The 22171-nt window shown below is 40.3% G+C and overlaps 1 protein-coding gene across 3 annotated transcripts in view; it reads left to right on the forward strand.

The window, feature by feature from the left end:
- ATOSA (atos homolog A) overlaps positions 1-22171 on the forward strand; it is a 47969-nt gene that overhangs the window by 5390 nt on the left and 20408 nt on the right. The window contains exon 1 of one of the 3 annotated variants that reach the window (XM_051796999.1): positions 6841-6860. The exons of 1 other annotated variant lie outside the window; for it this stretch is intronic. The gene's annotated coding sequence lies outside the window, so the exon portion shown is untranslated. Of the gene's footprint in view, positions 1-6840; positions 6861-14253; positions 14272-22171 lie in introns of those variants that run through there. One more of the 3 variants, XM_051797001.1, reaches the window with a different exon arrangement.

The following is a 22171-nucleotide window of genomic DNA, read 5'->3' on the forward strand; positions in this document are numbered from 1 at the left end:
GAATGGAAAATTCCAAGTTTTAGTTTGAAACCCCTGCTTATGTTAGTTTTGTGACCTGTTCTGCAACTTGTGCCTCACTATTGACAGTAAGGCAAGACCTCCTGTTGTAGAAGTATTTCTTGGGTTGGAAGGGTGCTTTCATCGCTGTTCAACAGTGAGAGTTCTTCATGGCATACCTGTTTTTCAGAGAGGACCACACTGGTAACAACTTGGCCGTTTTCTTTTTGTTTGCCTGGTGTTGTCCATACTTGCCTTCAGAGGGGCTCTTGTTGCTACAACAGACGCTACTGGAGTGGCATTTAGGTGGATATTTTGGGGCTTGTGGGTATGCCAAGCCCATAGGCCTGGGCTGTATAAACTGACCCTTCTGACCATATTCTTTACTTGCTGAAGTGAGAAACTTTGGCGTGCCAGCTCAGATCCCTGGACCAAAGTGTATTAGATTGGACTTTATTGTTAAGGCCAGTGTTGAAACTATTATTGGATCTGAGGTCTGCCAGCTCCTAAATGTTTTTAAAAATAAGCTAACAGTTATAAATACAGATTCTCATGAGAGACAAGAGTTTGTTGCCAAATGAAATTCTGCTTATTAAAATTAGAAATCTCCTGTGAAAACAAAGTAACTGACGAGAACAAACCAGCTATATGACATTTGTTAAAAGAACTTGCTCTATCTGCCTCACTGTTTACAATATGTTTCCTTGTTATTTTGACAAACTTCTACTAATAGCAGCTGTTTACAGGCGGTGAAATAGCCATAACCCTTTATCTTCTCAGCAACAAGTTTAGGATAACAGTCCAACAGTTACTGTATTCTTTTAGTCAGTAAGGTCTTGCAGTTTAACTGTAAATATAGCTGTAATTGCTATCTCCATTCTGACATGATACTTGATAAACCAAGTTTTTTAGATTTTTCACTGTCCCACATCATTGTCTTTCAAGGAGATAGTAAATTGTTCAGTCTTTGCAGGTCATTTCTATTTAATGTTTAGGCAGAAGCCAGTTTTTAAGTTAAAATTGTTTTAGAAGTGCATGTACAATTGCATGGTTACCTTTGTACTACCTAGTACTGAAACTCCGTGTATAAGTAGGCAATTAAGGATGAATGCAAATACAGAAGAGTACCTCTTGGACCTGCATAGGTAGTTAGACTTTGGAAGACTTCACTTGCATTACATATTCCTTTTTCTGACTATAGCTACAGGCACGTGGCCAAAGCCATGTGAGCTATTCTTGCTCTCCATGCATAACTGTACTGGGATTGGAAGAGAGATTTTTTTTGTAAAGGCTACTTGTAAACAGTATAGTTGAGTTGTAAATCATGAAAATTCTTCAGCTTTTCTTAACAATTCAGAATTATTCCAACCAAATCAAATTTAACTCACTTGTACTAATACATTTTCTTCCTTGTTAAATGGGCCTAACTGGTTCTTTTGGCTAGTGATTTTTAATGCTAGCTTTGGGACCAGAGCTATTTAAAGTTGCTATCTGGGATACTATTACTGCATTACCTTAACTCAAAATGCAGAGATGTAATAGGATAGTATGAGGATGTTCTTGGGGATAATTTGGAGGGGAGAGCTGAGTGTGAATCAATGGAGGCAGCTGAACATACCAGGAAGGAAGCACTCCATGACATGAAATACTAAGGATACTTTCATGTCTGTGCTGATTGTAAGAATCCTTGTAATGAATAAAGGTAAACAAAGTGGTCTTACTGAGAAATCTTCTGAACAACTTTGTTTAAGAGCACTAAGGAGAGGTTTTCTCCCCTTGTATACATTTGTTTTGATTTGACCACTTTTCTTTTTGTGGGCAGGCATGCAATCTCTCTCTGTCCAGGTATGTAGTACCCAGTAACTGTGGGGCACTTAGACTTCCCTCTTAGCAATGATCAATGCATTTCCTGAAATTGTTGCTTCTCCTAGGGAAAAAAAACAAGTTGATTTTTCTTCTGAGGTATAAAAAAAGAGAATGTATCTGAAATAAGGACTCTCTGGTTGCCTATGAACCATGTCATCTGTTTTACATTACACAAGTTAGTGATTTTTTTTTTCCATTAAGATCCCTGGGAACCAGGTTGGTAAGTAAGTCCATTTTGGATTGTGAACTACTTTAGTCAGTCCATAAGCAGGTGACTGCTTGTGCTAGTTTAACCTCTTAATGGTGCTTGCTATGTATGCAGGGATTCCTTTTGCCCACTGATGAGCCTTCAGGATTTCTGGGGCATATTTCACACTTCTCTGTGCTGCAACAAATTAAGCTTCTTTCTCAGGGTGCTGTGCTAGTATCATCTTGTTGTTGGGTGTAATGGGAGAGGGAAGGGCAGAAAGAGAGAATTTTGGTAGAGTTGAAGATGGCAAGTATTATCCCGTATCCTCAGTACAGCCAGTACCTCAGTGGGAGGTGGCAGGGTGGTAGCTGGTTTCTTCTGAGGGACAAGGGAAGGAGAAGGAGAGGTGCAGGAAGAGCTGCTGTGGTCAGCACGTTCTTTTTTCAGAGCGATGGGAAGCCCTTCTCCCCTGCCAGGTATTGTTCTCCTTGATTCCCTGCCAGGGCAGCAGCCCAGCACACAAGTGAAACAAACCATGGCTCAAACTCACACGTCCAGGCGGGGCAGCAAGTCTGATAGAAGGCTTTGTTTGCAGACTTAGGGGGGCAGAGAGGGTGCGTAAGAGCAATATCTGTGTAAATGTCTATGGTGACTACTTACTGAAGGCATGACTTCTGTGTTAGCAGAGAGTGAAGTTTTGGTATGTTGGGCTAATGCTTTTCTTTCCGTGCAGTTTTCTTGAAAGCCACAAGTATTGGTGCATTTCCTTCTCATGTTAGATCTTAATCTTTAAAACACAGCCCAGTAAGACTCCTATTTACTTGCTCTTTTTTCATTTAAGCTTTTAATTTTGATTAAGTAGTTGTATCTGAGAGTAGGGGGAAGAGAATAGGTGCATCAAGAAGAGAACAACTTTAGTAAATATTACAGTGATGTGCAGTTAAAGAGGAGGAGTTTTGTACTGGTAGGAACTGAACAGGGACAAAATTGTCAAGATCAGCATGGACTAGGAATGTACAGGTAGATCAAAGAGAGGGATATCAACACGGACGCTGCTGAAAGGTAAATCCTTTTTTCTCTGCTGTAAAATTCTTTAAAAATAAGTCTTCCCCACTTCAGTTGCATTTTACTGAAAAGTATGATTTTGGTTTTTCTTATTTTGTGGGGGAAGCAGGGTCTTCCTTTTGAAGCACATGCTGTTTGAATGGCCAAAGAAGTTTTGTTTACTGTGGAGAAGCCATGAGAAACAAAGTGTCTGGAGGGCTAGAATTGGAGGAGGGAGCTGGGTGATACTACCATAACTATACTAACAGCAATACTCACAGTGTAACTGCTTACACCAGGATGGCACAGACAAGGTGTGGAGGACCCCTTTAGGAGTCTGCGTGCTGTTAAAAAGTGAAGGAATGAAACCACGTTTATGTATTATCTAGTTGATAATACTAGAAAAGTTTGAAGGCAAAGATCAATATCAAACTCCTAGAATACACACCTGCCTCACCTTACAGTGAGGGGTTAAATTCACTTAGCTTAAGACAGCAATAACTGGCTGTTATTGTACTGCTTTTGGATGTTTCCTATTATAGCCTCACTGAATTAACAAGTTTCTATGAGAAAGTGTTTTGGATCCACTAGCAGAAAAGTGAAGATGCTTGATGTGCATTGTATGTTCTTTCATCCCATCTTCATGTTGAGAATATGTAATGACGCTTTATAAATGTTTTAGGACACTTTTTATAAGCTGGTGTTATTCATTCTTGTTTTAGTTTCTACTATGAAATTTTGAGCAGCTTTATGATATGCACTGATTTTTTTAATTTTTTGTTTGTTTTAAAATCATAGTGGAACTATTAGCATCTGATGCTTTCAGCTTCTCTAGGTGTGCTATGTAGTTTTTCTTGCTCAAGAAATCTTGAGTTTAAAGGAAAATAGACATAAATTAAGAATGTGAGTGGTATATCTAATCATCTCTTTAATATGCATTGCAACCATCAAGAACTGACTTCAGCTTTGTTCTGAGCAGTTGAGCATCTGTGGGTCTGCAGTGGGAGAAAGGGAATAGGCCGTCTACATGAGACCTCTTGCTGGTTTTGTGTTCTGCAAATTAATAACTCAATCCAAAAATGTTTGTTTCATGGAAGGGATGTGTTAGTAGAAGTGTATTTTTATTTTTAGCTTGTCTCTACAACTAAGCTGTGTAAGCATAAAGTGCCTTGAAGTCACTTAGGCTTTGCTCCTTAGGGGTCACGTGTACACCTTGCTTTTCCTGCACGAGACAGGGCTGGAATCTGAAAGAGAGTGTTTTTATGAACTGGCTCATTACTGGACATCCTGTGCTTTGGCATGGCCCTCCAAAGGCTGAAATTGGGTGTTTTTTGTAATGTAGGCATGATGCCAATTATGTCTACTGGCAAGTGCTGCTGAGTCAATGTGTAGTTCAGTTGATACCGAGATGAAACTCATTTGGCTCTGATTTCCTGCTTTGTGAGATGTGTAGGACTGCTTACTTCCAAAGTTTGTCTTGGGATAAAATCCATTGTTATAAAGATATCATCTTTTTTATTTTTAGAAGTGTTATCCTGTTTGTGGCAGAAGGTGGGTCAAAAGACAATCTGTTTATCTTAATCATTTCTCATCGTTTTGCACAGTATTAAAACTGCAAATAGTACTTTAAATGCAGTGACTTTATGATGATGAAATCTGCAGCTTAGGATAAAGTCCTGTGTATATCTCTATGTGCTACTGTGTTCTCTTATGTTCAGTCACGTTAAGTACCTTGTGCCTCTGAAATTTGTGGAAGAGTAAGAGATCCAGCTGATAAATGAGTAGCCTGCTTCGAGATGGAGCTTTTTGGTGGAATTTTTAATATTGCACTTTCTAAATTTAGCATTTTATTAGGCCAGATGCATTCATTTCTGGGGTGTTCTTCCACAGGCACAGAGCTCAGCTCTGTGTACCTATGGCTGATTTAGGACTTAAAAGCTGGAGTGTCAACGTGCTGTCCTACTTTTACTGTATTTGAAGAATATCTGGTGTGAAAAGGATCTTTGCAGTTGCACTCCAGTAGCCCAATGTGGGGAGACTGTTCTGGAGCAGTATAGTGTGTAGGTATGCCTGTCATCCAGAGGCAGCTGCTCATCACTAAAGCATTGTTAGTTGGCCTGTAAAAACAACTGGTGGTTCCTGAATGCTGTCTCTGCTGGTCCCTGTGGGAATTGACTTGGGTGTTGTTGCTTCTGCCTCTTGTTAGCAAAACTTGGAAACATACTGTTTTTATCAGCATGGTAAATATTCCTCTTGCCCCTCCCATTCCTCCTGTAGATATTCAATAACTGTTTCATAGAAAATCGCCTGAATACTTTTCTCAAGAGCTAGGTAGTTGCTTGAATAAGAAAACTTAAAATTGCTTTTTCAGACAACTGTGTAAAGTCCGGTGTTTTTGTAGAAGTAAATGTTCCGTGAAAGAAAAATACTTGGAAAGCAAACTGAGATAAAATATACAGGAAGCTTGAATGTCAGTGACTAATGAAATGGTATGTTTTGCATATAACTTTCTGTAAGGCGGTATCTGTATCTGCAATCTTTAAATGGGCCAACTATTAAAAGGTATCCGACCTTCCTCAGATAAAATTTCTACTTAGAAATCTTGTATAGACTATGTTTTCTTGTAACCACAGCTAAATGATACTGTTGTATAAAATGTGAGTGGGGAAAAGTCATTCTGTGAAGTGGCATGTTTTCCATGCTCTGGAATGGGTTAGTGAGTGGTACTGGATTTTGAATGTGGTTGTGAAGTCTGGTTTGATCTGGACTTCTCGTAGTTTCATGGTATCTAATTACAGAACAAGAGTTTTAGTGTTGTTAGTGTTGTTTTGTGATGAGGTTAGGCTGAGAGTAAGATAGGTTTTTTGTGATGATTCTGTTAATATGGTGAATGTCATTTGACTCAAGTACTTGTAAATAGGTAAGAACTGGATGAAATTGTTTAATGTGGACAACATGTTTAGACTGCAACTAGAATAGTACATGCTGTTTTGAGACTGCTCTTGTGAAACAACCTCGTAAATTAGTCCTCAAAAGTACCCATTAAAAATACTGAGGTAAGAATTACGGTAGTGCAAGGAGAGCTGGGGATGGGATCTCCTCGGCACTACGTGTGCCGTGAGGGTCAGAGGAATGAGGCAGCCGAGCCACTCCCGAGCGGGCTGAGCAGTGGAAAAAAGCGCAGTGGGAAGTTAGCTGGCGCTGGCTGGCAGGAGGGCGGGCTGGCGGCTTTTTCCACTCCAGATGTAAATATTCATCACCTCGCGCACACACACACACACACACACACACACTGCAGCTCGGGCTGGCTCCTCGAACCGCTGCTGTGCGGGAACATTCCGTGCACGGTGCCAGGCGCACGGACCCAGGGCAGCTCCCGGCACGGGAGCGTTCCGGCGGTGCGGGGTGACCGATCCCGCGGTCCCTGCGGGCCGTGCCCCCGCCGCTCACCTGCCCGGCCGTGCGGGGTGACCGATCCCGCGGTCCCTGCGGGCCGTGCCCCGCCGCTCACCTGCCCGGCGGTGCGGGGTGACCGATCCCGCGGTCCCTGCGGGCCGTGCCCCGCCGCTCACCTGCCCGGCCGTGCGGGCGGGGCCGGGCCGGGCCGAGGGGCCGGCGCTCGCCCGGCGGGGCCAATCGGCGGCCGGGCCTGTTGCTATGCGCGCCCCTACTCTGCCTCCTTTGTGGAGGATGCCGTGGGCACCCTCCCACCCGCGCCGGCGCTGCGGGGCTCGCTGCGGGAGCGCCGGGCCGCGCCGACAAGGTGTGTACGGCGGGGAGCCCCGCGGGGTCCCGCAGAGGTGTCACCGACCCCGGGGCCAGGGGCTGTGCGGGAGGGGCGGGGGGAGGCTGGGGGGCCGGTGGCACCGGCCCGGACGGGCTTTCCCGGGCGTGGAACAAGTTCAAGCTGTGTAACTAAAGAGTAATCGGCAGCTGGTGGTGGTGGTTGTCTGTGGAAGGTGGTTTAAAACCCACCCTGTACTAAAAGTTTGCCTCTCCGGTTAAGTCTGTAAACAGTTCCTTTAGAAACCCAAACCAGACATTCTCCCTTTCCTTCCGTATACTGAGCCTGTGAAAGGCTGGATTTCTGTGAGTTGTGGGGTTTGTTTTCTTGTTCTTTTTTTTTCTTTTAACCTCCTTTTAGAGAAAGGTGATGGACAGCCTAAAAAATAAATCTGTTTATTCACTACATTGTTAGGGCAAGAGTATTAAATGTCCTGGAACAGGAGGGGAGGACTTCTAAGCCCTAGAAGTGAGACGTGTAGTTAAGTGTCAGATGTGCTAACAGTTGTAGTTAGTGTAGCCATATGTAACTGTTTGACTCTTCATTGTTATGGAGAAAAAACATCACCTCTCCCCCCTCCCAAAAACACCCTGAAGCTTAACTGAGTTTCTTCTGTGCCTTGTTATGTAGGTCAAGTTTCTCTCTCCTCTTTTTTATTTTTTTTTCCTCCAACAGGAGGAAACTATTACAGTATTTTGATTTCTGCTAGAAACAATGCATGAAACATTATCAGCTCTTTGCCACTACTTGTTTGTCTCGGGGCAAATGAAGCTGATGCAAATATGTCAGCTTTGGGGGCAATAAAAATATGTATTTTTAATTAGCAGCTTACTGGTTGTTCAACTATATGGCATGTTTAAAGCTAATTAAATAGCATACTGAACTAAATGCAGAATTGAGCATTATCCATTACTTCTTATGCAAACTTGTTATCTAAAAATGTGAATGTTGCTTGGATCAAGTACTTGCATGTATTTTTATCTCGTGTATAGACCTTGTTGATATTTCTCTGAAAAGCACCAGAGCTCTAGTTTTAAGTGAGCCTGCTGACATGAGATGTCCACCTCCTGACACAGAAGGAGGAATGATTCCACTAGTGTACTCTTGTATTTTGTGTGGGAAAATTGGCCTTGAGTCACTGAAGCATTGCTTTATAAAGTAGTAAGGAATTTTTGAGAGGACAAAGTGAAATTTCATACTTGAATATATTAAATTTTAAATATGTGAATCTGCCATTTTGCTATGTGGAAAATTACCATGTATTAGGAAAGAGGGGGGCAAACTAAATTCTTGGCTGAAATTCTATTAGGCCTTTCAATTTTGCCCCCATCTCATGTTTTCTTCTTTGGAGTACGAGAAGACTACTAAGGCTTAATAACATGACTTATAATGTGGAAACTTGTAAATAGCTGCATTGTGCTGTGTGACACAGTTCAATTCTAAAACTATCAAAAATGTTCTTTTGTCTTATGCATTCAAAATTCCATTGTAGGCTCTGGTGTCCATTTTAAAACGTGCAGTCTTTTACACAGCTTGAGAGTTGTAATGTCCTCGTTTATCCTCTCAAATAAAATTTAAAAACAATTTTACAGGCCTGGCCACTCTCCCAGAATTTTTTCAAATGGGAAACATATATTGTCTCTTTTGTAACTTTTTTACTTTTGCAGGTTACTGTTTAACCGCTTAAGGGCAGGCATTGCAGGTGAAGGTTAATAGCATTGGAAAAATTACCTGAGGAGCTTCATGCTGCTCCACCGTCCGCAGTTTCACCTCTCAGAGCTCCTTGCATTTCTCATGAAGAAGTACAGCTTCTCCCTTGGGTCTGCTAAGCTTAGGACTTTCCCTCCACCCCACCCTCTAATAGTCTGGACTACAAATACTGAAACAAACCTACTGGAGCTGGAGGTAGCCTCACTAGCTAGGAGGAGGATTTTGGGTGGTCAAACATGTTCTGACAAAGTTCCACAAGATAAATTACCCACCACTTAGATGACAATGAATGGTTGGTAACATCAAAGTTTTGGGAGATCAAGTAGCACAAAGAGAAGAGGAATACAAAAGGAAACTGCAGTAGAAGAGGTCAGATGTTATGAAAATAGTTTGCTCTGGGCTTTTTGTTTTGTCTTTTTCTGTGTTTCAGATAAAATAATGGAATTCTTAATCTACATTCCTCACCTGAGGACACTTCCTAACAAGTCCTGTGCTTTTTTTCCTGTATGCTTTTTTGATTACCCTGATAGCTAGTTCTGTTCTTGCAGCAGTGCTGCAGAAGTTTCCAGCTTGTAGGCGTGATTTCTAACTAACATAATGTTTTAATAAAGTTACAGAAGTATCAGCTCCTACTTAATCTGCATACTACAATGTTTAATGTGTTGTCCATTAAAATAAAACTATTGAATTCTTGAGTGTTTTTATCTCTTCTCCTTGTGAATTCTCTTTAAAAGCTTTATTATTATCAGTGCATTTCCACTCTTTGGTTTATTTCTCATTTTCTTGTTTTTCAGTTACTCCATAGGAAAAAAAAAATTCCAGCTCAGTGGCATTGGTAGATGCCTCGTATGTAGGTAGAAAATGTGCTTAACAGTTCGTCCCCATGACTGTATTCATCTTGGGCTTAGGTATGCCATCAGTGTTCACATAGCTTCTTGGAATTAGACCAAGTCTCTCAAGTTGACACGGTCTTATAGCCAGAAAGCTGCCCTGGATGTAATTCACCAAGCCTTCACAGGAGAAGTTGAGTATCTGTAATGGACAATTTCCCTGAACGTGCTGAAAGGAAAACCTTTTCAGGCACTTCTAGATTGTTCAGTTGAATCATTCTCATTGGACCCAGAAGTAATGATACTGTGTTCTTGTTTTGGGTCTCTAAACCATTGCATTATATCAGATCTATCCTATGTATGTGTGGTTGTATCTATCAAATCTCTCATCTCTGTAGTCTGAGAAGGCATCTTGGCCAGTGCTGTCTCTGCACCGTGTCACGCTGCCCTGAAATTGCTAGTGCATATAACAGGCTGCTGGTCTGCTTGTCATCTGAATGAAAGACCAACCTGGAAAATCCTGTCTCGTTATTTGGATGTGTGAATTAGCCTTCTGATGCTCTGCAACTCTCTTCATATTCCCACATAAGTATTTTTCAAATTTTTCTTCCACTTTGTAAGTTTTGAGGATCTGAGTTTTACCGGCTGTATCTGTGAACAGAGTGCTCTTAGCATATGTCAGGGTGTTAAGTGACTGAAACAAGGACTTCCTGCTGAAGGCCTCTTGCTCCTAATAGTACCTTTTTTTTTTTTTTTTTTTTGTGAAATAGTTTTAGGAACAGTAAAAGCAACAGCCATGTTGTTCCCCTTTTGTCATTGTAAGCCTCCCACTTTCTTCTGAGGGTGTGATGAGTGAGGAGCAACAAGACTGGCCTGCTTTCCTAGGACTAGATTCAGAAAGAGCCAGTATATTGTCTTAGGTCATGCAGATTTGAATGAAGATACTGAAGTCAAGATAAGGTAAAATATTTTTAACTCCAAAATTCTAAGCTTGGAAATGTACAACCAAGTTTTTGTTTTCTTAGTGTATACAGCTAGTAGATAAATATATTTCAGTTTCCCTCAGAGGATAAAAGGCAATATTTACTTGATAGCAACACAGTTGAATCTCTTATTTATCCTTTGAAATAAAATTGCAAAACTGTTTTCTTTTGTCATATCAAGCAGATGGGATAAAGAAGATTGAGAGATGCTGTGGAACTTGGGAATATCATGTGTAGTGAAGTATGCTTAAATAGGAGGGATATAGCCTGTCTTGGAATTCAGCCACATCATCTACTGTCTGATGAAATTCTTTTCAAATTGATGTCTAACAATAAAGCTGCTGCTTCTGGAGGTTGGTGTCTGCCTAAGTGTATGCTTTTTCCTTGGTGAGAAAGGAGAATATTGACCAAGTTGAAGTAATGGTGGTCATCCTACCTGAAAGATAACTGAGCCCTCAGATGAATTTCCACATTAATTAGGAGATTTACAAAAGGGTTGAAGGTGGGGAGACTTAAATAGCAAGCACCAGTGCTAACAAGCAAGACTGTTGTTAAATAGTTAATAACAGATGGCTGAACTTCTGATGCAAATGATGAGACAAAACAAGAGAAGTTCTCTACATCCTGACCCAGGGACTCCTCACTGCTGCCATGGTAACTAACACTTTTTTCTCTTCAGTTTTAGCAAAGTTTATGAAACTGAAGATAACTTGTTGGTTTTATGACTTTAAAATAAATTTTAAAAGGCAAAGCAAACCAGCTGCTGAAGGAGAAAAAGTAAACTAAGAGAAAGTGGATATGAATTCCTAGAGGCCTTGCATATTTTAGTTCCTATAACTTCTTTCTAAAAGATGTTTGAAGTACTGTATACTTTAAAGTGCCTGGCAGTTAAAGCATTAGTTTAAATACAAAAGCTTATAGTCTGAGCAGATCTCTCTGAATCCTTTTCATTTCACTTATAACATTCATTTAACTCGAATAGCATTGCAAGGGGGAAAGAGAGAAGGAGGTAGGAAGCTCTGTGCATTTCACCTGGGTATGGTACAGAGAGGTGAGGAAGGGCCTGTAGCTGGTGGGGTGGATCTGGCTTTTCATCTGACTTGCATGTACAGGCAGGCATTTGTCCTCCTTCTGGAAGTTGGGGAATGTCACTGTAGGACTGTAGGAGTCTGTAGCAGCGGCCACAGAGGGGCTTGAAGCTGCTGCTGGACAGGGTAGGACCTTCTCTGCCCCTTTGGCTCAGCTGTTAAAGAATGGGTAAGTATTCTGGAGATCTGTTGCTACAGCCCTGCTTTTCTGTGCCCTTTTTGCTGAGGTGCTTACCTTTGGCTGTGTGAGCAGGATGCTAGAAGGACCCCAAGTGCTCTCTTTCTTGTTTTTATAGCAAAGATACTCTACAAGTTCTGTACCTACTGCAGTTAAATTCAATCTGAAGTGTCAATATCTCTTTTTAGGGTAGGGCACCTGAAGGATTGTTGGTATAGACTAAACTTCATGGCACCGAAACTATGGGAGGGCAGGTTTTGATCTGGAAAGTCATGAACAAGACCTGTGTCTGTTACTGAATACAGATCACTTCTCATAAAGCATAAACAGCCCTTTGTAAGTCTGTTTTATCAAAGCTGTTAAGAACTTGTAGTTTCCTCAGCTTTTGCTGTGTTTGTCAGGTACCTCTTTGCTTGTGGTCTTGCACTACACCAGTGGCTTCTTTACAGAATTAAGGAAGTACTTCATGTAGATGTGTACCAAGCCACTATATTCTCAAACTGTGTTTTCAAAGTGTGTCATATTGCTGTGTTAGATGGATCAAGGACTTCTTCAGCCTCTAGGTGTGTAACTCAGTCATAATGGCACTTAAAGAGAAGGGAAGCAAATTCCTGAAGATCATTATTTGTTATCTGTGATACAAATTAAGAGTCACGCTTGGGTATCATGTTTTGCTGGGTATTATACAAGCATGGAACAAAAGACTACCCTCACCTCAGACCTTATGCAAGTATCAAATGTAAAATCAATGGCTTCCAACAGAGGGCTGTGAGGAAACAAAGGGATAATACTGATGAGACAGATAAACTGTGCTCCCAGCATACAGCCTTTATCACCATAACCCAGAAGCTGGAAAGTAGAGTCATTTTAATCAAGTGTTCTTCCCCACTACAGGACAATACAGGGGGAGTAAGTACTAGTGATTGAAGTAATCAGAGGCCAGTTTACTGCAGTAGTGAGTGGGTGACAACAGGAATGGTGGTAAGCCATGGAGGATCTTGAAAACTTGAAAAAAAAAAAAAGAGTAAAAGAGACAAAAGAGACAACAGGAAAATAGGGTTTCCTGTTAGACACCGGCCAGACCTACCTTCCTTATGAGGCTGAATGGTTGTGAGGCCCTAACTGGTCTGTGTCTTATTCACACTGGTTTTTGGTGACGAATTCCATGAGAAATCCTGTGGGCTCTGCTGGCACTTCCCAAGCAGGCAGATAAGGCACTGCCATCTGTTAGCCAAAGCCCGGGTGGCATTCACGTGGGCTGTGCCCGGCCCAGAGGTCCCCACTGGCAGGGCTTGTTTCCAGCTTCATCACAGCTTGGAATTTGTCTCTGAGGAAAATCTTTGGATTTCAGACAGTGTTTTTCCATAGTCAAGAGGAAAACCAACTCATGCCGAAAGCAGTTCTCTAGGTGCTATTTCCTAGGGATTCAGCCCAGCAAGAAGGGTGTAGTGAACCCAGTTTGCCTGTTTTTCTGGGGATAAAGAGGGCAGGTTGCTTGTTGTCTGGATTCCCATGCCAGATTCTGATCCTTTCAAGATCAGCCACTAATTCAGATGGTAAGAATAAAATGTTCTGTGCTAAAAATTTCTCAGATGTGTTTTTAATTAGTCCTTGAAGATAAGTGATTGCAAAAAAACAGCTGTTTACAGTAATAGCCAATGTAGTCATATATTTCTAAATGGAAATTTAAAATTTCTTTGACTGTACTCTTCTATGCTTACTGCTTTGTTGTCTCTTAAGAAAAGATTGTCTTCTTCCAAGAAAATTATGCATTGTTGTCACTTGACAGTAACAACATTTATTTTCTTTATTGATTTCTAGTAGAAAATCTCTATATAATGTTTTTGGTAATGAGAGGGTTGACAAAATAAGTAGGATTGTCATCTGTATGGATTCTGGAATGTTCGTGAGGGTCTTTTTTTTTTTTTACCTGATGCTTAACTTGAGCATTCACAATAATTTATTAAATCTATTAAACCTGACAAGTGGGCAAATCCTTAATGTTGCCTGAACTATACTGATAGCTGATGTGTAGCAGATAGTGACTTTTTGGCATATGTGAGCTGAAGTCAGCTTGGAGCAATTTTCCCTGAAATAAAGTAATTCTGACATCTTCTGATTGAAGTTTCATTGAATGTTTACTTTGGACATTATTACTTTTTCTGCTGGTCCAAGATTCAGCTCTTTTTTCTGCCCCTGATGTGTACTTTTAATTAAATATATATTTGCAAATTATCAAGGAGGAAGTAAAGTTAGGTTTTATTTGTTTATCTGTCTTTGCTTATGTGAGTTGTTTTTGTACAGATACAAAAGAGGCTGGGGAGGGCCTTGAGCTTTGACTGGGTAAAAACTGTTGTTCTTCATACGCTGCTTGTGTACTCTATTTTTAGCGCAGTGTTTTGTTTTTCCTAATAATTTATTGCCTTGTCTCTTGACTCACAGGTCACCTGACTTTAGAGCACGTGAACGTAGGGGTTTGGATCCTTTACTGTTCTATGAACTGATAGTTTATCTTGAGGAGCAGGATGCTGCTGCTGCTGGTGAGATTGGGTTGGAGGTGATCGTGGAGGGGTGAGCCCTGTCCCCTTGCTTCTCTGGAAAGTACGTTCTAAGAATACGCAGTACAGGGTGTTACAAAACACACGTGCAGCCAATAAACTCGGAGAGGAGGCTGGGGATAGTGGGTGACTCGAGGTCAGCGCTGTGCAGGGAGACTTTTGCCTGCTGGCCTCACCGTGCCTGCCCTCGCTCCGTGCCAGCAGCAGCGCAGTCAGCCGTGAACTCACTTTTTCCTCTTGAAGGGAGAATTGTTTTGAACAGATACGTTATGAATAAACGTTATTATTCTTGCTCTTGTTAATTTTGGCACTTTGCACGAGTGTCTTGCATCTCAGATTGTCATGAACTTGTTTTGTTCTGTGAGGTGCCTGGTGGCTGGATGTTTCTGGTAGCCTTCAAAGCTGCAAAGCAAGCCTGGCAGGATGGTTGAATCGAGGGGAGAGGGAAAGCAGACACTTGAATTTTGTAAGCAAGCAAGTATGCTATTTGAAATTTCAGTGTTCAAGTGGGCCCAGTTTTTAAAAAGGTGCTTTCCAAGATACATGTATGAGTTTCATTAGTCTGATTGTTTCGGGGTTTTTTAAAATCTTAAAGTAAATCTGAACTGTAACAAGATAAATGTCACTCAGCTAGATCCTGTCAGTTCTTCAAATTGCATGAAAACAAAGAGGAACAAAACCTGCATGCAATACATCAAGGTATTCAGTACTTGCACAGATGAAATAGGTCTAGACATGTAAAATGACTATTTTGATGATTTAGATTGAACTAAAAGTTCATTACTGCCCAGGCAGTTGCAGATTTTTTTATTCCTGGCCCATGAGGTCTTTCCAGCCCTGTGGAAAACTGCACAGACTGTCATCTTCTATAGAATTTAAAAATAAAGCAAATTAACCTTCATTTATCTGGATCAGGGCCATTGGCTGACCTGAGTAACAGTGCTGGCATTCATTCATAGCTTTATAGTTTTTACAGGCTCCTCTAAGACAACAGAATATTTGAAATTGAGTGTGGTGTGTCCTTGAGGGAGAGGGGTTGCTTTTTGGGTGGGTGCAGGGCTTATTGCCTCACTGATGAGTTGCTGATAGCATCTTTTTTGCACTCTTACCAAATTTGTAATGCAAGTAACAAACCCCAAACTTTTTTAAAACATGCCATGTAGATGACGATCAAAATTCTTGCCTGTGAAGAAATGACATACTAATCATGCATGGGAGAGGCCTCAGTTGTTTGTCTGGGTTGTTTTTATAGCCTTTCACCAAAAATTGGATTTGGTCATAGATGTTGGGGTTCTTTTTCCAAAAACATCTAGACTTCTGCCCACCCCTATCCCACAATGTCCTCTGGCTTACTGTTGTTTGGTTGGGGTTTTGTTTTGGTTTTTTTGTTTGTTTGTTGGGTTTTTTTGTGTATGTATGGGGGTTTTTTTGTTTTGTTTTGGTTTTTTTGTGTGTTTTTTTTTAACCACAGTAAAACTGAGAAATTGCAATATCTATTTAAAATAGATAGTGGTAGGTATCTTTGAGGAGATTTTCAATATGCAAGAGCTTCCTCAGTAGTATGGTTATCAAAAACCATAGTTTGGGCACCTGACCATGGTGGGAAGATGAGAGTGTTTGACTACTGCTTTTGAAAGTTTTTGTAGTGTGTGGAAGGCCGAGCATTTTGGTACTTATAAAACCTCACTTGCATTGACAACAATACTGTGTTGAGGGCTGAGTGCTTAGTGAAAGGTTTCCATAATGGGTGATCCCATAAGTCAATGTGGTACTTTTTTTAGGGGGTTTCCTTGAATCCAGTGGCTGTGGCATCCCTGCTGATTCCACCCAAAAATGAGTCAGTACTCTCACATAACACTTTTCAAATTCTCTCTGGTTTATTTTCCAAGAAGTCCATCTATGGTCTGAAGCAAAGAGCACATGATGTAACAGTTACTTTTCTTGCAACAGTCTTATGGAAGAAGAATTCCAGTTTGTGCCTGGTGGTTGTAAACCAGAGTGGAACCTGTGCACACACAGTGTAGCTGGCCTTTCCCAGTGAGTTTTTTGTGCTCCCACTGGAGTTTTGTCAGGCCCTTAATGACTCTTCCAAAATCATTTGCTGAAAATCCTTTTGACAGCTGAAGTCTACTTCACAGACCTCCTCAGAAGTGTTATTTTATCAGTATTAATGGAAAAATAAGCACAAGAACACTTAAAAGTATATTGTCAAAGTTTCTAAGCACAACAAATATTTAAGGTGAGGAGATAAAGCATGAAATACCCCAAAGGGAAAAATTCTTGGTGTTAGTGCGGAAATTTTAGAAACCAGCATTTTTTGGCCCGTGTAACCCTACATCCCTATGAATGCTCTTCCCAAAGGTACTTGTGTCTATTGTGAAAATGATAAGCTACAGAGGGATAAACTGAGTAATACTTTAGCAAAAATCTGGTCAGCAAAAGATGAAAACATGTTGTGTTTTACGTAGAGGGCTGCTGTCATAAGCATTGAAATACCTACTGTAGGGTTTTTAAATAGGTCTTTGTTGTTTTCTAGTAACATCTGAAAGCGATTTATTATCACAAATTACTGCTTTCCATCTTTAAACCAATCTTTGTGTAAAATATTACAGAAGTCTGCAAATAGTTGAATCTTTGTCAAGCTGGATTGTTAAACAAATTAAAGTGGAAACTTATGTCTGTCATCCTGAATTGTATTGTGTTTAGGGCCTCAAATAAAATTTCTGGCACACACTTTTATTTATGTATTATAAAAATGCTATTGCAGCTGGAATTTAATGCAGAGCTGCCATCAACCTGTTTAATGGGAGGGATGCCTTGGCTTCCAAATAGAGTTATACTTCCTAATTCAGTACTGCAACTGTCATATGGATGATATGCCTTCAGAAAGAGATGAGGCTTAACTAAATAGTTGTGCTTTTTCAATGTAAATTTGTGTTTGGTTTCCTTTGGAAAGAAAGCAGCAGCTTTGGAGCCACTGCAATATGGTATTTAGAGCAAACATAAAGTTTAGTGAGTTGATGAAAGCCTTCAGGCTGTGTGTCTTAGCCATGTAGTTGCTGCTAAGCTTGTTCTTGAGTTAATGAGTAGCCATAGTGAAGATGGTCATCATTCTCATCTCCAAAGTTCCTTTGGCTGGGGAAGCCTTTATGAAAGTCCTCAACATCAGTGAAGGAAGTATGGAAAAAACATAAACATATATATGTAGAAGATTCATATTGGAAAATCTCTATTTTAATATAAATGTTAGTAGTTTTCCCAGAAAACTTGTTAGGAAGAAATGTTCACATATTCTGTAAGCTCAGGTGTGCTCTGTTTTCTGTTCCAGGGTGGCACCTGGCTCCTTCAGCCCCACAAACTGACCTTCTTGGATGTGGTTTCACACTGTGGTGCCAGTGCCTGTGAAGCTGCCCTAGGGCTGAGCTCCACCTTGCCCTTGCTCCCTCCTGTGAACTAGGGTGGGATTTAAAACAGGAGCATTTCAGTAATTTGTTTGCAATATAATTCTGCAAAATTTATATCAGCATATTTACAAGGGTGATAAATCATTGCATTGGTGGTGAGTGAAGGCTAAATATAAATCCTTTATTCCCTTCCAATTACAGCCGAGTGTCTGTTCTATACTAATTCAAAAAAAGATGTTTTCTCTAATTATTTTCTTTTGGAAATTACCAGAAATACCTGAAAAATAGTTTTGAGTAGCAGAATTAGAAATCCTATTGCTTTATTGGGATTTAATTTTTTTTTTTTTTAGTTTAGGTAGGTTTATCAAGTCAGGCAGTTTGTTCAAACACAGTCTAATTTAGGCAGAGGCATCAGCTAAGGAAGGGAAAATGTAAAAAGCTAGAGAAGAATGAATGCAAATTAATTGGTCTGCTCCTGATAGGCATCTTTGTTTCATTATAGTGCAACTTCAGATTTTTTTGTGTAGTCACATTTAATGTAATCACAATGTAGGAAACTGTAATATAAAGGAAAACAGAAAATTGGTTAAGTAAGGGCATTAGCTGAGCCAAGTCCTCTTTGCTTTCAGGGCCTGTCCAGTTATAGCACATTGGTACAAATACAACCTCTAGTTTAGGTATCAGCAAAAAATAAATGTTCTGTTCCCCCAACAGAACATTTCTATTCTATATTTCTATTCTATTTAAATATTTCTATTCTATTTAAATATTTCTATTCTATTTAAAATGCTAAAGATTGCAGCACTGATAATCTTACAGCTTTATACCAACATTTCAGCACTTATATACCCATGTCAGGGTAAAGTGGGACAGTTGTATTTTAGAATATACATGTTCTCTTCTGACTTTTGGTGACCCGAGGTATGAAACAAGCCTCAAAGTTCATGTTTTCAGGTACTGCTTTCCTTGTACTAAATACAGATGTTGAAATTGTAATGATTGACCTACTTCACAGTTTGTGATTCTTACATACTCCTTTTCTTTGTCCAGTTAGGAGAAAATAAAACCAGTTTCCCTGATGAAAATGCAAATATTGGATTTAGAATCTGGTTTAATGCCCACAAATCAGAAGAAGCACGTTAAACTGTTGTTGCTTAGGTAAAAATAGAAAGCTACAGTTGGAAGAAGAGAAGTGACTCAGTAAGCAGTATGGTGATGGCAAAATAGGATGTCAGCCAAAACGCAGGAAGCAAGATGGGAACACCCAGATCAGTTTAACAATCTGCCTTTTACACTCTCGAGAGAGCAGAACTTTCTGAGGTGACTGCAGGGAACTTAGGCTTTAAATGAATGTAACTGGATTTAATTATTAAGCTGTTTGAACTTGAATGAGTTTTAGTAAAATGTGAATTGTACTTTTACTTTCTCCCAGCCCATTTTTAAGACCAGTCTCTCTTTATTTACAGTAAAACTGCCTCAAGATTAGCTCTGGATGCTGTGAGAGGCGTCCAGCAGGAGCGTGTGGTAGATAGGAAGGATAGACACGTACCAGGGGAGTTACTGCAGCACTGCACCCTGGAGTGCAGCTGATGGCACTGATTGATTTTTACTGCTCTGGAACTCTGGAGTAACTTCATCAGCTGCCACGTAGCTGTGTCTTGATTTTTAAAACTCCCCCCTGACTTATAAGATGGTGTGCTTTGTTTTGTTTTTCTAGTTATAAACTGGCATAACGGCACAAAAGTGGGTGAATTTCTTCCTGTTCTACATGAAACTATGTAGATCCAGCAACTTTTTATAGCTTATACTGTTATTTTCTTTGAATAGCAGGTATGCATCTGTTCTAATACAAATTCAAATTCCTATGCTGCCGTTTTCTGCCTACAGCTGAAATGCTTTGATAATCACGTAGTGGTTCAATTTGGTACCCTGGAAAAAGTAAGGAGACATGAACAGTAAGATGAAGTACTGTACTGCTTTCCTCGTGTTTTCACAATGACTGTCCCCAAGCTCAAAGATCTTGAGCCATAGGAATGTGAGACAGTTGTCAATGTGGGTAAAAAAAAAATATCTGTATAGGATTTTTCCTAAGTTAAGGTGAGTAACCAGTTCATTACATTTGAATTCATTGCTTGAGTTTAAGTAGCTAATAGCTCATTTCTTGAAACAAGTAGGCCATCTCATGACTTTAACTCTTGATAGCTTAAATTAAACCTAAACTGTTAATATTGCAAAGCTTTTGAAGCGTGTGACTTCAGATATAATTATGGGTTTATAATATGCAGACACAACATGACTGCTCATTTAGAGAATCATGAATTTGGGGGATTCAAGGGCAACTTTCTTTTGAAGTGAAGCACAACATGGAATTAGTTAACCAAAGCATCCGTAGGTGTTTCTAATTCCAGAAGAGAAGCTGTTAGTCAAACGTTTACATTGTGTTTCATTTCCTTTACAGTAGTTTCTTGAATCCCTGCCTTACTCTTAAAATGTGGAACTACCTTTAACCTATTTCTTGGAATAGGAAGACACTAAAACTTGTTCAGAATTGACTGTTTTGGGAGAAGAGCTTCTCCTGTAATTTTTTCAATGCAGAGCAGTGCCTTTGCTAGGTTGTGATGGGTTCTGGATGCTGATGGTGCAGCCCCCTTTTCTCCAGTGTACCTGACTCTCCTGCCATGGGACTCTCGGACTGAAGTGTCTCCTTATGGACTGCCTGTACTACAAGTACAAAAAATAAGATCCAAGTACTTAAGCCATGCTTTTAGTCTCTCAAAAAGGAACCAGAGAGGAGATGTTGGCAACTGTGCCACAGAGCCCACTGGACAGCCTGGGCAGAGCAGGAGCAGGGCTTGCATCAGCTAGGAATCCCAACAGCCTACACCATGCAGTCCATATTTCATTTTGCTTACTAGGTTTCAACTTCCTAAGAAGTGAAATAGAAATGTGATTACTTTAAGTTGGTGGCCTTCAAAATTTATTGTGGGTACCTAAAGTCTTTTAGAAAAGGTCTGTACTGTTACAGAACATATTCAAAGGAAATTTTTAGTTGTTTCATGAACTCTTGAAGAAATTAGCCCTCAGCTGGGGAAGGTGAGGAGTAATGGATACTTCGAGTTGAACAAATTTGCCTTTCTTTGAAGAAAGGCACTTTACAAAAATGAGCTCTTTTTCTGAGGAGAGGACGAGCTTGGTAGACAGTTGTGATGAGCAGTGCAGTATGAAAGGTGCTGGGACAATAAAATAAGAAAGACTGCAGTTGTATCACTGCCTGATCATGATGGGAGGGTGGCACAGGGCAGAGGAGGCTCTGCTGGGGCCATTCAGTGCCTTGCTGTCCCCAGGCAGGACAAGGCAGCAGCTTCCAAATGTGTCTTCTGATGGCACCTGGAGCACAATGGGTTACATGATACCAAATGTCTTTGTTTCCTGCCTAAGCCTAGGGAACAGATGAAATGCTTTTCTAATACACGTATTTCAGGAAAACATTTTCTGTAATTACTACAGAAAATGCTGTAATAGGAAAGGGAAGGGAGTTGGTCTGCACTAGTGTGACCTAGTTGGGAAGGGAGTCAACTGGGCATAAATGGATTAACTGAAGTTTTAGGAGAGTCCTTGGGTTACAGTTAAGTGGATTTGTGAATCCCTACTACCACATAACTAACTTTAATTGATGTTTCAGGATGTGAGCCAATTTAATTTTTGTTGGGGGGAAGGGGTGGGAGTGAACTGTGAGTATTCTTTATTCCAGTGCTCATGTACCTGTGTGTAGTGGATGGAGGAGGACAGGGATTGAAGACTCTCTTTGACATCTCTCGTTAAATGGACTTCTCTGTTTGTCCAGAAGGTGTAGAAAATCAGTCTTTGTTGAGGTTGGTATGTGAAGAGGCAAACGAAGACAAAAGGATGTGCCTTCAGGTTTCAGTTCTCCAGTGTTCTACACTTTGGTCTGTGTATAGTAGCTTCAGTCTAAATTTATAGTTTTCTCCTTTTTCCTCCTAGAGTACTCTGACATCTGCTGCTATCTCTTGTGACCACCTGGTCAATAAACTTTAGTTTCAATGTATTGATTAAAGGGCTATAGGGCCTTATTACTTTAATTCCTATGTACTTGTGACTAGTAACTGGATTTTTTTCTATTTTAAGGGGAATAAACCCCAAAAACTGCTGGGATGCATATTTTATGCTATATACTTGTATGTTCCATTGCTAGAGATGAAGCAGAATAACTCGTATTTTATAGTCAAGTTATAGGATTGAGGTTATTCTATACACAATATGTGATGTATCTTAGGGCTGATTCATACACAAAACCAAACAGTTGCAACACACACAGAGTAAGACTTTTTTAACTGAACACTGAGTTTGCTGTTTCTATAAATGTCTTTCCACCCTTGTCCTCAATTACATCAACTTGCATCATCTCTGTCTGTTGTATAGGAACAATTACCAGGCTTCTCAATAGTCACAAGATTTTTTATTTATGAAAACTCTTAGAAGTTGCTAAATGATGTAGAGATCTAGTGGAATTAAAAAAAA

This window comes from Manacus candei, unplaced genomic scaffold (assembly GCF_025592945.1).
Source record: "Manacus candei isolate 608988 ecotype Guabito, Panama unplaced genomic scaffold, ASM2559294v1 h1tg000046l, whole genome shotgun sequence".
In the NCBI taxonomy this organism is placed as follows: domain Eukaryota; kingdom Metazoa; phylum Chordata; class Aves; order Passeriformes; family Pipridae; genus Manacus; species Manacus candei.